Consider the following 16,557-nt stretch of genomic DNA (forward strand, 5'->3'; position numbering starts at 1 on the left):
GTGGTGGGCCTGATCTCAGACAACGACGAGAAGGCCTACCGGGAGGATGTGGCTGGTCTAGCACTCTGGTGCCAGGATAACAGCCTCCACTTGAACATCAAAAAAACGAAGGAGCTGATCATGGACTTTAGGAGGGCACATCATCCGAGGACGTATTAATAATAATAATGGATGGGATTTATATAGCGCCTTTCTAGATACTCAAGGCGCTTTACATCGCATTATTAATTCACTCCTCAGTCACACTCGGTGGTGGTGAGTTACTTCTGTAGCCACAGCTGCCCTGGGGCAGACTGACGGAAGCGTGGCTGCTAATCTGCGCCTACGGCCCCTCCGACCATCACCAATCACTCACACACATTCACACACAGGCAAAGGTGGGTGAAGTGTCTTGCCGAAGGACACAACGACAGTATGCACTCCAAGCGGGATTCGAACCGGCTACCTTCCGGTCGCCAGCCGAACACTTAGCCCATTGTGCCATCTGCACTCCATTGAGGATAAATGGGGTTCCTGTGGATAGGGTGAACTGTTTTAAATATCTGGGAGTCCACATCTCCGAGGATATGACATGGGCATCACACGCCTCACCACTCGTGAGTAAGGCAAGGCAGCGCCTTTACCACCTCAGGCAATTGAGGAAATTCAGAGTGTCTCCGAGGATCCTCCAGTGCTTCTACGCAGCGGCGGTGGAAAGCATCTTGTCCGGGAATATTACCATCTGGTTTGGGAATTGCTCTGCCAAGGACAAGAAGGCTCTGCAGAGAGTAGTTTGTTCGGCCGAACGCACTATGGGAACTTCACTTGCCCCCCTGCAGGAACTATACATCAGGAGGTGCAACTCCAGAGCCAACAATATCATGAGAGACCCCTTCCACCCCTGCAACCGACTGTTCCAGCTGCTACGGTCAGGCAAACGCCTCTATACTGGACTCGCTGAATGTCCCTATCCAGCTATCTAGCAAGTTAAACAATTAATCCAATAAAGACCCGTAGACACGAGATGTCGTTGATTCTTTACTGTATTCAACTGTGAAACTGTAACATACAAGCAGAAAGGGAAACCGCATATTTAGTAACGTTATACACTTGATATAGAAACATAAACTATGATGCCGCCACTAAATACAGTGCTGTTATGTCAGAAACCAGCCAGGGTACATGAAACATTCTTAACTTTGTTAATGATAGCAATCCTGCGCAATAACGTTAGTAACGTATAAAGATGCTGTTACACAAACATAATTACTCACAGACAATGCGTCTAACAAACTGGTGCGGAAGGATGGCGTTAGATTGTGCGAATTGTTAGATTGTAGGAATTACAGTCTGCACCATGCGGTACTCTCCCTGAGCTGGACTTCCTGGTTTATGATAACTTCCTGCCTAACAGGAAGGGTAACTCAAAGCTGTAGGAACCTGAACATCCAGCAGGTGGCATTAATACCTGTAAACAGAAAGTGGTCCAGCACAGCCTCCGTTGCCATGCGGTGAGAATGGAGAGGTTGAGAAGGAGTTTCTTCCCAGAGGCCATTCGGTCTGTAAACGCCTATCTCACCAGGGACTAACTCTACTGAACGTTTTTCCTTCCATTATTTATTATGTAAAAGAATATGTGTGTTTATGATTGTGTTTCTACATTTACTACTACTATGATTTGTTTGGTTGTTTGTCTTTTTGCACAAAAGTCCGCGAGCATTGCCACTTTCATTTCACTGCACATTCCGTATGTGTATGTGACAAATAAACTTGACTTGACTTGACATGACAATAAACTCTCTTGAATCATGAATAATTCTTTCCACCACCTAAAACAATGGTTTAAAAATTCTTACAAAAGATAAATAATGCTTGATGCAACTCAGCAATAAATGGAAACAAAGGCAATTACATTTCTGGTGGCAGTGGGGTCTTCAACCTGAAATATTGGCCCCTTGTTATCTCCCCACCCATGCTGCCCGACCTGCTGAGTTCCCAACATTTTCTGCTGATATTTTAGGTTTCCAGCATCCACGGTGTTTATTTAGGCCTAATATCCCTCAACGCCTTGCCTATAGGGTGATTTCACGAAAGGTCACTGGAGCGTAGATCCTCACCCACGTGACCGCAAAATTTAACTGGGGTACATGCGTCACTTCCGGTACATGTTAGTGATGCTGAAAACACGCACTTTCACACCCGTTAAAAACCGCGAAAACGGCCAGTTTTTGAGCTGTAAATTACTGTGCCAGTCGGGGTGACCATGAGGCACAGCTACCTAACTTTACAGTCCAGAAGAAAGATAAAAACTAAGGTAAATTCAAGAGGGAGCTGAAGGTGCAAAAACAGCGGTAGTGCTTAGCGGACATTTGCCGTGGAGATATAAAGATAAAAATTATCGGGAATTATCGCGTTTGCTCGCTGCATTTCATCAAAAGCAAGGCATTATTGACTTTTTATCTTTATTCATTTGTTATATGAAAAGTTTTAAAAGTGAAAAATCCGTCAGTAAAATTGCAAAATCGCCCATGGTTCTCAGGTGGGTTTTAACATGCAAAATGAAAACGCTTCTGAAGCTCCATTTACCATTTAAATAATCGTAAACTATCAATGCGTTTTGAAATAAATTCTACTCAGATGCAAGCTAAGGAATGGGATAATTGTCAGCTGTTAATTGGACAAAATGAGGACATTTCATTATTTGCCAAAATATATTTCTCAATGTTTCTTGTTTAAAGCCTGCACAATCACCCAAACTACTTATTTATTTATCATCTAATAACAGACAAGCCTGCAGCATGGAATGATGTCACCAATCCTGATTAACAGCTGACAATTATCCCATTCCTTAGCTTGCATCTGAGTAAAATTTATTTCAAAACGCATTGATAGTTTACGATTATTTAAATGGTAAATGGAGCTTCAGAAGCGTTTTCATTTTGCTGACGGATTTTTCACTTTTAAATAATGTAGGTATGTTGCAAAGCCTACCTGAAGCGTCGTTGAAGATCTGCTGCTGAGGGTGTGCGCGATTTTGGCGCCGTTTAGAGGGGGCGGGTTTAAAACGCGATTTTCTCTAAGCTGTTCCAATCGAAAATGTTCAGCCTAGTTAATTATTAACGAAAAATCGCTGGAAGACCCCGTCGCAAAAGCTATTATTAGGTTTAAAGGCCTTGAATAATAGTTATAGTAGTTTAAAAATCAATCTCTAAACCCGCGCTCGCCAGCAACCGCAGGGTCTCATAAAGCAAATAGCAGAAGTTAGGTTGTATATTTTTACATTAAAAAGGGCTTCTAAAGATCCCTTTATACTAAGTTTAATATTGCGAGTAGCTCAATTTGGGCCTATTATATCGCGCAGTATTTTTCTCGGCATTTGGGGCACAAATCTACCGCAATGTGAACGTTCTAAACCAGCGCGTTCCACAGGGACCCACTGGAAAGCTGATTTAAATGGGCATTTATTTACAGCAATTAAACACTAAATTCCTTCCATTTGGCCTATAAATTAATGTAAATGAGATTTAAAAATCATGTTTTATTGTGAATTATTTGTGAATATTATTTGGACATTTAGGCTATTTAAAAATGTTAATCATTTATTAAGAAATGGATAGATGTTTAGATCTAGTAATTGAAGTCTGAAATTAGCTACAATTAGGTAACTAACTAATTATATGCTTTAATTTCAGGTCATCCAAGTAAGATTATTTTATATTTGTTTCAGAATGCTTCAATCTATGATAACTGAAAATTTCATTCAGTTCTCTTAATTTTTAAGAAAGTTATGGGCTTTTGACTGTTCACGATCACAGCTTTTTTGTTATGTCCATAGAAAATCAATAGGGAACAAGATGCTCGTTTCCCAGTATGAAAATGGCCATAACTTTTTAAATACTTGAGATATGAAAGTGAATTAGGTGTCAAATTAAACTTATTTTTATGCTTTATCTGATGGGATAAATTACAGACTTGATTTTTTAAATCTCAAAATTTTGTAACATTGCTAAATAATGCCTTACTTTTGATGAAATGCAGCGAGCAAACGCGATAATTCCTGATATTTTCGATCTTTATATCTCCACGGCGAATGTCCGCTAAGCACTTCCGCTGTTTTTGCACCTTCAGCTCCCTCTTGAATTTACCTTAATTTTTACCTGTCTTCTGGACTGTAAAGTTCGGTAGCTGTGCCTCATGGTCACCCCGACTGGCACAGTAATTTACAGCTCAAAAACGGGCCGTTTTCGCGGTTTTTAACGGGTGTGAAAGTGCGTGTTTTCAGCATCACTAGCATGTACCGGAAGTGACGCTTGTACCCCAGTTAAATTTTGCGGTCACGTGGGTGAGGATCTACGCTCCAGTGACCTTTCGTGAAATCACCCTATACTTCATTACTATGCTACAATGAGCAAATACACTTAGTAGACAGACCTGCAATATTAACATAACAGATATAACAGATATATATTTACAACTGGAATTATAATTACAAAACATTGACACGGAATACGTACATTTATGCAAAGTCACCCCCAGCATCGGCAGATCTGCTCTAAACCTTTTCAGTCTGGCTCCACTTTGAGATGAGGAAGTTAAAATTGATACATCTTCAGGTCCGGCCCAATCGGATGCCAGATTGTCGGCAGCGTCACTAGTTGCGAGGCAGAGGCGAGATCGACAGGTTGCAAAACGTTCTCCTCCTGCTGCAGATTGCGCCTGCGCGCAGTTGGTATCGCGCTGGACTTTACCAGTACCGCTACTGCGCCTGCGCTCACCCGGCACCAGGGTGCGCTCATCCACCACTGCGCCTGCGGTGCCGGCACTCCCCCTCCCCTTCACAACCTTCAATCCAATCCAGCCTTTGTGGACCGTCCCGTCCCGTCCACAGGGAACATCTTTATGTCGGAGTGTTTATATCATTTTAATAATATTTTTCATTTGTAAAATATTTATGTTGATGTTATACTTTTTAGATTATTCGTTTATTAAATTTTGAGTTGATTGGCCAGAATAATCAAAACAGTACACAGAGGGATACATATTGATAAATGTTACTTTATTTTTAATACACTAATGTCTACAAGATAAGCACTGGCCAGTTCCAATTGCACTGCACTCTGCATGAAACGTATCCGGTTTTCGTGCAGTCAATGCGGATCTGAAACTTAAAACACAATGACTTGAATATTCAAATATGTGAGGCTGGTAAGTTAGTGGAATTTATCAAAAAGTTTGTCATGAATCACATGCATTAATGTCAATGTCTCCGTTGATTTTAGGTGTTGCAAAGGGTTTAGATTAAAGTGACTTTGCAGGGCTGCCAACATTGGGTGAGAGTTGGGAGTGAGAAATCTGCGAGAGACCAAGCCCGAGGGAGCATCACGACCGGCCGGGCGGGCGGGCGGGTAAGGGCTCCCCCCATTGGTACAGAACATTTGCATTTTTCAGCTTGAAATTGTGCAATATGGTGCATACTGTAGCGAGTCTTATATATTGCTCAATTTAATGCAATATATATGCTTTAAATTGGATTGGAGCGTTTTTGAAAGGGGGGAGGCTGTGCGATCACTGATCACTGGCCTTGGGGGTACCCGGTGAGGGAGTGGAGCAAGCGAGTGGTGAGAGGGTGTGGAAGAAGGGCAGGAACTTTTTGAAATTTTATGTATTAAAATCATGTTTTAGTGCACTGTAGAAGTATGATTTCAATGTTTTTTGTATGAAGTATTTTTAAGAGGTAACTTTTTAAGGGGTAACTTTATCCACACAAAGGCTGATGGGTGTATGGAACAAGCTGCCAGAGGAGGTAGTTGAGGCAGGGACCATCCCAACATTTAAGAAAAAGTTAGACTGATACATGGATAGGACAGGTTTGGAGGTATGGACCAAAAGCAGGTAGCGTAGCTGGGACATGTTGGCGGGTGTGGGCAAGTTCTACTCCCTCTTCACCTATGACTGCACACCTGTACATGGTACTAACACCATCATCAAGTATGCAGATGATACAACGGTGATTGGCCTCATCAGCAACAACGATGAGTCGGCCTACAGGGAGGAGGTCCAGCACTTAGCAGCATGGTGCGCTGACAACAACCTGGCCCTTAACTCCAAGAAGACCAAGGAGCTCATTGTAGACTTCAGGAAGTCCAGGGGCGGCACGCACACCCCCATCCACATTAACGGGACGGAGGTGGAACGTGTTTCTAGCTTCAGGTTCCTGGGAGTCAACATCTCCGATGACCTCTCTTGGACCCACAATACCTCAACTCTGATCAAGAAGGCTCACCAGCGTCTCTTCTTCCTGAGGAGACTGAAGAAGGTCCATCTGTCTCCTCAGATCCTGGTGAACTTCTACCGCTGCACCATCGAGAGCATCCTTACCAACTGCATCACAGTATGGTATGGCAACTGCTCTGTCTCCGACCGGAAGGCATTGCAGAGGGTGGTGAAAATTGCCCAACGCATCACCGGTTCCTCGCTCCCCTCCATTGAGTCTGTCCAAAGCAAGCGTTATCTGCGGAGGGCGCTCAGCATCGCCAAGGACTGCTCTCACCCCAACCATGGACTGTTTACCCTCCTACCATCCGGGAGGCGCTACAGGTCTCTCCGTTGCCGAACCAGCAGGTCCAGGAACAGCTTCTTCCCGGCGGCTGTCACTCTACTCAACAACGTACCTCGGTGACTGCCAATCACCCCCCCACCCCCCGGACACTTATTATCACTTATTATTATTTATTTAAATCATTTGCTATGTCGCTCTTCCAGGGAGATGCTAAATGCATTTCGTTGTCTCTGTACTGTACACTGACAATGACAATTAAAATTGAATCTGAATCTGAATCTGAATCTGAAGTTGCGCCGAAGGGCCTGTTTTCACACTGTATCACTCTATGACTACATTATACCTCCACCATGCATGAATGCTTCAAAATCAAGTGCTCGAGTTTTATTGCCATATACTCAAGCATAGAAACATAGAAAATAGGTGCAGGAATAGGCCATTCGGCCCTTCGAGCCAACACTGCCATTCAATATTATCATGTCTATTCATCTAAAATCAGTACCTCTTTCCTATTTTTTCCCCATATCCCTTGATGTCGTTAGCCCCAAGAACTAAATGTAACTCTCTCTTGAAAACATCCAGTGAATTGGCCTGCACTGCCTTCTGTGGCAGAGAATTCCACAGATTCATAACTCTCTGCGTGAAGAAGTTTGTCCTCACCTCAGTCCTAACTGCCCCCCCTTTTATTCTTAAACTGTGACCCATGGTTCTGAACGCCCCCAACATCGGGAACATTTTTCCTGCAGTTACAGTAAGTGAAAATCTAGCAGGCTAGCAGGATGCTTTCTCCAACCACCCCCATTTGAAGTCCACTATCTTCCAACGTTTCTACTCAGTGCTTGGTACTTACTTCCAGCAGCCACTGGGCAAATTCGACACAGAGACTCTCTCTCACCCCCCTCTCTTCAGCTCTCTCTCCTCTCAACCCCCCTCTCTCTTTTCAACAAACCCTCAGCCAACCGAGTCCGCACCGATCAGCGATCACCCATTCACACATTCTATCCTACAAACTAGGGACAATTTACCAAAGCCAATTAAGCTACAAACCTGCACGTCTTTGGGATGTGGGAGGAAACGGGAGCACCAGGAGGAAACCCACACTGTCACAGGGAAAAGGTGCAAACACCACACAGACAGCACCCGTAGTCAGGATCAAACCCCAGTCTCTGGCGCGGTGAGGCAACAACTCTTCTGTTGCACCATCGTGTTCACCTTCATGGATACATTTCATCTGATACAGTTCCTCAGACCCCAACAAAGAAATAGCAATGGAGATTGTGAGAATGGCTTTGTTGTCTCATCAATAGGAATGAATTCCCTTAAGTGTCTGTACTAGTTCAATATAAACTAAATAAATATATTTCTAAATAGGGGCAGCACGGTGGTGCAACAGTAGAGTTGTGGCCTCACAGATTCGATCCTGACTACGGTGGCTCTGTACGGATTTTGAATTTTCTCCCCATGAAGGTGTTGGTTTTCTCTGGGTGCTCTGGTCTCCTCCCTCGTTCCAAAGAATGGTAGGTTAATTGGCTTCGGCAAGAATTGTAAATTGACCCGGGTGTGTAGGATAGTGTAAGGGGGATCGGTGGTCGGCATGGACGATGGGCTGAAGGGCCTGTTTCCGCATTGTATCTCTAAACTAAACTAGATTTTTAATTAAAGTAGATCACACTTGTGAAAATGTTCACATCTACTTGACACTCCATCGTGGCATTTGTGCACAGTTTGAACATTTTTGTGGTTTTATCTTTGTTGTAAGTTTCAGTTTCTTGTATCTTCATTTTTTAGTAATTAGTGATTTACTAGTTGGCCTTTCCCCTTTCAACAAACTTTGATCACTCCACCCTCCCCTTCCCTCCAGTTTAAAACACACTTGCTTTCTCCCCATCTGTGGTTCCCTCTACAGGATGCTGCCTGACCTGCTGATTACCTCCAGACTGCCTGACATTGTTTGCATTTCACCGAGTGAACTCGTTTGATTTGTTGTCCGTTTGTTAAAGAGTCGTTGTTTCTCAGAGGTTTATGAGTCGTCCCAGTGGTTAATAAGCCAATCCCCCTTCTCTCTCCCTTCAGGCAAGAGGAATGGAAGTGTGAAAACGCATACATCCAGATTCAGGGACAGTTTTTATCCAGCTATTATCAGTTAGCCAGTTAGGATAAGTTTGTGCAGGAGAGCTAACCTAACTAAACAGGGATATAATGCTGAGGCTCTATATGGCGCTGGTAAGGCCGCATTTGGAGTATAGTGACCAATTTTGGGCACCATATCTAAGGAAGGATGTGCTGTCTTTGGAGAGGGTCCAGAAGATGTTTACAAGAATGATCCCAGGAATGAGGTGGTTAACATATGATGAGCGTTTGTCAACAGTGGGCCTGTACTCGCTGGAGTTTAGAAGAATGAGGAGGTGGGGGGGGGGGGGCATCATTGAACATACAGAATAATGAAAGGCTTAGAGAGGATGTGGAGAGGATCAGTATTGCAGTGCTATTTTCTTAGGTGCCGGAGCTGTCAAACAGGGGTGTCATTTCAGGTTTTGTTTGGGGATAAGTTTCAGTTTCAGGTTTTGCTTGGGGATAACCAAAGATAAGTTTCTCTCTTTTTCTTCCACATTTCTTCGGTGCAAACATCTGAACAGGAATACAAGCCTGACTTTGAAACATTATTACGTTCAGAACTACATTTGTACCCAGTTAGAAAGTTTGAACTAGAAGCAGGCGAAACACAGCTTTTGTCACGTTTACTATTATCAGTCTCTTGTACGTTATTCTTGTTGCACTCCTCAGCTTGTTTACGAAAGAAAGGAGTTAATGTTGTTTGTGTAGAAGCCATAGGATTGTTAGTGAGAAAAATTAACTTTAGTATTAGAGAGTGATCTACGGAGTGGCACGGACTACCACAAATGTAGCCTATGGGCCCACTTGGCCGTCATTTGCATGTAATTTATGCGACAACATTTACGCGTCCCGAAGCACGACCCGCCTGTTGTGACACGCACGTGATGAGCGCATGGTGCGCATTACGCGCGCATGGTGCACGATGACATAGGCAGGGACACGCAGCGTTGCAGGATTTTGTGATGTACAAAATCATCACGCGCCATCTGCGTGACGTGCAAGTGGGTCAGGCCCTTTACTAATGCGACTGAGTCAGAGCAGATAGCAGGGCCCGCAACACTTAGCAGTGTTGCTAAGCTGCAGTTATAACAGAATTTACTGAAATAAAGCAAATGTTCTTTTGCATTTTAGTCACCTAAATTTGAACAATCTCAACCAAGTAATCAAATATGAAAAAAGAACGTCTAATGAACTTTTGATAAAGCCACGGATATTGCAGAATATTAGTATCAAAAGCGGTAGGTTGGCAACGCTGCCTCGTACCGTTTTTGTCGCAGAAATGTTTGGACAGGAAGTGTAGGTGTCGATACTCACAATATCCTCACACGTCGGGTATGACATGGTAAATAGACCTATTCAAATCCTGCTGAGTTTGTAGATATACAAGAAGTTAAAGAAGTTTGATTACGTAAATTATTATCTTATCTACCCCAACCTTTGCTCCCGTAAAATCCCCTTTATATGCGGACGCTGTTAAATTTCCCTATAGTTAAATTCCCTGCAGTTTATTTTGGCTTTTTTTTTTACAGAGGTGCCGGAGCGGCGCTCCAGTGAGCTTTGGCAGCACTGCACCCCTGGCAGCCACAGAATCTCCTGTCTGTCCCCCTATCTATAGAGTGCCTTCTCACTATTGCTCTGCCTGACTTCACCTTACCCCGCTGTGCCTCAGAGCCAGGGCCAGTACCACATACATGGATGCTGCTGCTCTCTCCTGAACGGTAACCCACCTCACCCCACGTCCAAAATGTTACCTGTTTGGGAGGGGAATGGCTGCAGGGAATTCCTGAACTCTTTTCCTACTCCCTTTCCAATCTATTCTCTGTCTGTACTCTAGCTGCCTGCGACCACTTCTTGAGAGCTACTATCTATGACTTGCCCACTCTCCTGGATGAGCCTGAGGTCGTCCAGCCACAGCCCCAGTTCCCTAACGCCGTCTTTAAGGAGCTGCATCTGGACGCACTTCCTGCAGATGAAGTCCTCAATGACATTGACTATCTTCCTGAGTTCCCACATCCCACAGGCCGAGCTCTCCATGGCACTAGTTTCCATCCCACCCACACCAGGACCACCAAATGTTTCAAATGTATTTTATTGTCACGTATGTTAATTAAAGTACAGTGCTATTCGAATTACCATCTTCATTATCTGCAAAACCACCCACTTTTATATCATCTGCAAACTTGCTAAACTTTCCATGTATGTTCTCATCCAAATCATTGATATAGATGACAAAAAGTAATGGGGCCACACTGAACCCTGAGGCACACCACTACTCACAGGCCTCCATTCTGAGAAGCAACCTTCCACCATCACCCTCATTCCATTCAGGTATCTCTCACTGATCCCATGTGATCTGACCTTCCAGAGCAGCCTACCATGCGGAACCTTGTTGAATGCTTTGCAGAAGCCCATAATTACAACATCTATAGCTCTGCCCTCATCAACCTATTAGGTAACATCTTCAAATACCCAGATGCGTGAGACACGAACTACCATGAACAAAACCATTTTGAAACTCCCTAATCAGCCCTTATCCATCTAAATACATGTATATCTTGCCCCACAGAACACTCTCTAGTAACTTTCCAACTATGGATGTTAAGCTCACTGGCCTATATTTCCTATCCTTTTCCCTACAGCCCTTCTTCAATAGAAGCACACACACCATTTGCCACCCACTAGTCTTCCGGCACATCTCCTGTATTTAAAGATGACTCGTAATATTCAGCTGGGGCTTCCGCAATCTCCTCTCCAGCTTCCCACAATGTCCTCATATCTGATCAGGCCCGGGAGAATTATCTACCTTCATATACGTCAGGACATTCAGAACCTCTTCGACCGTAATACTGACTGCTCTCAAGACATTCACTGCCCCAAGCTCCTCAATCCTCATCCTTCTCCATAGTAAAAATGCCTTGCCCTCAATGCCTTGCATTCAATACCTTGCCCTCAATGCCCTGCATTGAATACCTTGCCTTGCCTCGACTTCAATTCATTGCCTTGCCTTCAGTGCCTCGCCTTCAATGCCTTGCCTTCATTGCCTTGCTTCCGAATCCTTGCCTCCGACGTCTTATTTTTCACTATTCCATCAGTTCCCTCCACTAACCCAGAGGATTGGGGCTGATATGGAAATGTGTAGCTTCCAGTCAAATCCTAACACTTCGCATAAGGCTTTAACTATCCGTCCTGTAAAATCTAGGAATTACATCCTTCATTAGGCACTTCTCGCATAACCCTTTCTGGTGGGGAAGACCTCAACCCATTTAGAGAATATGTCCACAATAACTAATAAGTATTTGAATCTTCCACTAGTGGGCATGTGTACAAAATCGATCTGCAAATTTGTGAACGGCCCACCGGGTAAAGATAAATGATCAAATATCGCAGGTGTTTTCCCTCTATTGTACTGCCTACAGATGCTGCAAGAGGCTGTTATCCTTTGTGCCATTGCCGCTACTCCGGGTGTGAAATATTGTCTGGATATATCATGTATCATCCCCTCTTTTCCTATGTCTTTGCCTATGTGTTAATCTGCCAAAGGGCATGGAGAAAACCCCTGGGCCAAACCACTCTCCCATCGGGGTGACTCTAGTCCCTTGCGAGGGAAGACATAGGGACTGACGAGGTAGAGTCACTGTGGATTGAGTTGAGGAATTGCAAAGGAGGCAGAAGGGGGCAGAGGGAGAGGGGGAAGGGATTGGGGTAGAGAGGGAAGGGGGGTGGGGGGGAGAGAGGGATGGGGGTGGGAGGAGGAGGGGGAGGAGAGGGGTGCGGGAGGGGAGGAGAGAGGGGAAGGGGAGGGGGAGAGAGTTGTTGGGGAGGAGGGAGATGGGGAACCACCTCCAGTTTAAATTCCATTTGGAATATTTTGGAGGACCAAGAAACCAAAACATCCCCCAAAAAAACCCTTTAGAAACAGAAACATAGAAAATAGGTGCAGGAGTAGGCCATTCCGCCCTTCGAGCCTGCACCACCATTCAATATGATCATGGCTGATCATCCAACTCAGTATCCTGTACTTGCCTTCTCTCCATACCACCTGATCCCTTTAGCCACAAGGGCCACATCTAACTCCCTCTTAAATATAGCCAATGAACTGGCCACAACTACCTTCTGTGGCAGAGAGTTCCAGAGATTCACCACTTTGTGTGGGACTTCTCTGTATAGTCTGTTATCAACATACTGTGAAGATATTTTTACCACACCCGCCTGGCGAAATAAAGATTACTGCTTGATCACTGATTGTATTTGTGTTTCTGTCTGTTTAAGCATATTTGGGCCATGAAGGAACAAAGAAGGACCCAGCAAGGGTGGAGGGGGGACCGAGAACATTGAGGTACCCAGCGGGGGAGGGTGTGGGGTGCCGAGAACAAGGAGGGACCCAGCAGGGGTTGTGGGGGATGAAGGAGGGACTTAGCGAAGATGGGGGGCTGCCAAGAGAACATAGAGGGACATAGTGCGGGGGAATGGTGAGAACAATGAGAGACCAACATGACTCCAATGAGTACTTTTGTAACTGTTAGCATCAGGAACGTGGCGACTCTTTGTGTGCTTTGTGTATTGTATGCAATAACAAAGTATTTCACTGCACCAAGTTGCATGTGAAAATAAAAGATCATTGAATTCATTGACTGCTTGTTCCTCCCAACTCTCTCCTGTGGCATGATCTTTGCAGAGTAATTTATTTTACTTTTGTTGCACTGACGCACTGAAGAGGAATCAGAAACAGAAAGTGTTCAAGGATGCCCATGGTTCCAGTGGCCAGAGTTCGAGCCCGACCTCCACTGACTCCATTCCCAAAATCCACAAACCTGGACTGCCCTTTGTTCTACCTGCTCCGTCCCACCAGACGCACCTCTATTCTATTTTGTCCCCCCCCCCCCCCCTCCGTCGTTCAGTTCCTTCCAAACTACATCAGAGATTCCTCACAAAGTTCTTTGACTCTTCAATAGCTTCTCACTTCTCAGAAGGTCATGTGATAGGAGCAGAATTAGGTCATTTGGTCCATCAAGCCTGCTCCAGCATTCAATCATGCCTGATCTATCTCTCCCTCCTAACCTCATTCTCTTGCTTTCTCCCCATAACCATACTAATCAAGAATCTATCCATCTCTCCTTTAAAATACCCATTGACTTGGCCTCCACAGCTGCATGTGGCAAAGAATTCCACAGATTTATCACCCTCTGACTAAAGAAATTCCTCCTCATCTCCTTCCTAAAGGAACAACCTTTAATTCTGAGGCTATGACCTCTAGTCCTGGACTCTCCCAGTACTAGAAACATCCTCTCCACATCCACTCTATCCAAGCCTTTCACTATTCGGTAAGTTTCAATAAATTCCAGTGAGTACAAGCCCAGTGCCGTTAAACACTCATCATATGGTCTAATTCCTAGACCACCATCATTTCATCTTCACCACAGGTGCCCAGTGTCTTTGTACCTCCATTCTTTGTACCGCCAGGAAGGATTCAGGGCCCACCGATTCTTCCTACAATCAAAAGAACACAAAGTGCCGGAGTATCCCAATACTCCACATGTGGCCTCACCAATGTCTTGTACACAGTCACACATCATGCCTTTGGTCCTTGTTCACTGCTGTATTTGTTATTAGCAATTCTTAAACCAAATGCTTGTGAGCCTAATACAATGCAGTCATTCCACACATTTTACCAGATGTATTGCAATTTCCTGGGCAATATTTTTTAATGAACAAATATAAAATAAATTCCAAACTTCATACGTTTTCTCACAACTAATGTAATCTGTAGTACAAATCCAAAGCAAGAGTTTATGCAAATTGTTCCCATGATAATGTGATAACACTGATGAATACACTTGTAGACACCCTATCATATCAAACCAGTCGCTAAGTATAGAACTTGAAAGTTATGGAGCATCATTTTGATGTTCATTATGTGTATAAATCCACCGATATCCGTAATTGACCAACAATCTGCTATAAGTACGTACATTCACATTTAAGAACGATACAAGGTGCATAGACCATTTACGAGGATGTTGCCAGGACTCGAGGGATGGGTGAGCAGGCTAGGACTTTATTCCTCAGTACACAGGAGGATAAGGGTTGATCTTATAGAGGTGTATAAAATCATGAGAGGAATAGATCAGATAGATGCACAGTGTCTCTTGTCCAGAGCAGGGGAATCAACAACCAAAGGACATAGGTTTAAGGTGAGAGGGGAACGATTTAATAGGAACGTTTTCACAAAGAGATTGATGGGTGTATGGAACAAACTGCTGAGGCAGGTAGTATTACAACGTTTAAGAAGCATTTGGACAGGTACATGGATAGGACAGGTGTATAGAGGGATAATGAGCCAAATGCAGGTAGGTGGGACTAGTGTAGATGGGACATGTTGGTTGGTGTTGGCAAGTTGGTCCGAAGAACCTGCTTCCACACTGTATGACTCTGACAAAGAATTGCAGATGCTGGAAACTTGAACAAAACACAAAGTGTTGGAAGAACTCAATGGGTCAGGCATCATCTGTGGAGGGAATGGACAGAAGACGTTCCCAAGATTCCCTTAAGCAAGACACATAGTAGTTTTAAAAAGAGTTATCATCTTGTTTAGTTTAGTTTAGTTTAGTTTCGAGGTACAGCGTTTCAACAAACCCTCAGCCAACCGAGTCCGCGCCGATCAGCAATCACCCATTCACACATTCTATCCTCCAAACTAGGGACAATTTACCAAAGCCAATTAATCTACAAACCTGCACGTCTTTGGGATGTGGGAGGAAACGGGAGCACCAGGAGGAAACCCACACTGTCACAGGGAAAAGGTGCAAACACCACACAGACAGCACCCGTAGTCAGGATCAAACCCCAGTCTCTGGCGCGGTGAGGCAACAACTCTTCTGTTGCACCATCGTGTTCACCTTCATGGATACATTTCATCTGATACAGTTCCTCAGACCCCAACAAAGAAATAGCAATGGAGATTGTGAGAATGGCTTTGTTGTCTCATCAATAGGAATGAATTCCCTTGAGTGTCTGTACTAGTTCAATATAAACTAAATAAATATATTCCTAGATAGGGGCAGCACGGTGGTGCAACAGTAGAGTTGTGGCCTCACAGATTCGATCCTGACTACGGTGGCTCTGTACGGATTTTGAATTTTCTCCCCATGAAGGTGTTGGTTTTCTCTGGGTGCTCTGGTCTCCTCCCTCATTCCAAAGAATGGTAGGTTAATTGGCTTCGGCAAGAATTGTAAATTGACCCGGGTGTGTAGGATAGTGTAAGGGGGATCGGTGGTCGGCATGGACAGTGGGCTGAAGGGCCTGTTTCCGCATTGTATCTATGAACTAAACTAGATTTTTATTTAAAGTAGATCACACGTGAAAATGTTCACAACTACTTGACACTCCATCGGGGCATTTGTGCACAGTTTGAACATTTTTGTGGTTTTATCTTCGTTGTAAGTTTCAGTTTCTTGTATCTTCATTTTTTAGTAATTAGTGATTTACTAGTTGGCCTTTCCCCTTTCAACAAACGTTGATCACTCCACCCTCCCCTTCCCTCCAGTTTAAAACACACTTGCTTTCTCCACATCTGTGGTTCCCTCTACAGGATGAGGGGAAGGGGGGGGGGGGAGGGCATCATTGAAACATACAGAATAATGAAAGGCTTAGAGAGGATGTGGAGAGGATCAGTATTGCAGTGCTATTTACTTAGGTGCCGGAGCTGTCAAACAGGGGTGTCATTTCAGGTTTTGCTTGGGGATAAGTTTCAGTTTCAGGTTTTGCTTGGGGATAACCAGGGAAAAGTTTCTTTCTTTTTCTTCCACATTTCTTCAGTGCAAACATCTGAACAGGAATACAAGCCTGATTTTGAAACATTATTACTTTCAGAACTACATTTGTACCTGGTTAGAAAGTTTGAACTA

At 44.1% G+C, this 16,557-nt stretch overlaps 1 protein-coding gene across 4 annotated transcripts in view; it reads right to left on the reverse strand.

The window, feature by feature from the left end:
- The window catches only part of vtcn1 (V-set domain containing T cell activation inhibitor 1), a 390,797-nt gene that overhangs the window by 23,811 nt on the left and 350,429 nt on the right, over positions 1-16,557 (reverse strand). The gene's annotated exons all lie outside the window — the stretch shown is intronic.

The sequence above is a fragment of the Amblyraja radiata genome, chromosome 14, assembly GCF_010909765.2.
Source record: "Amblyraja radiata isolate CabotCenter1 chromosome 14, sAmbRad1.1.pri, whole genome shotgun sequence".
Classification (NCBI taxonomy): domain Eukaryota; kingdom Metazoa; phylum Chordata; class Chondrichthyes; order Rajiformes; family Rajidae; genus Amblyraja; species Amblyraja radiata.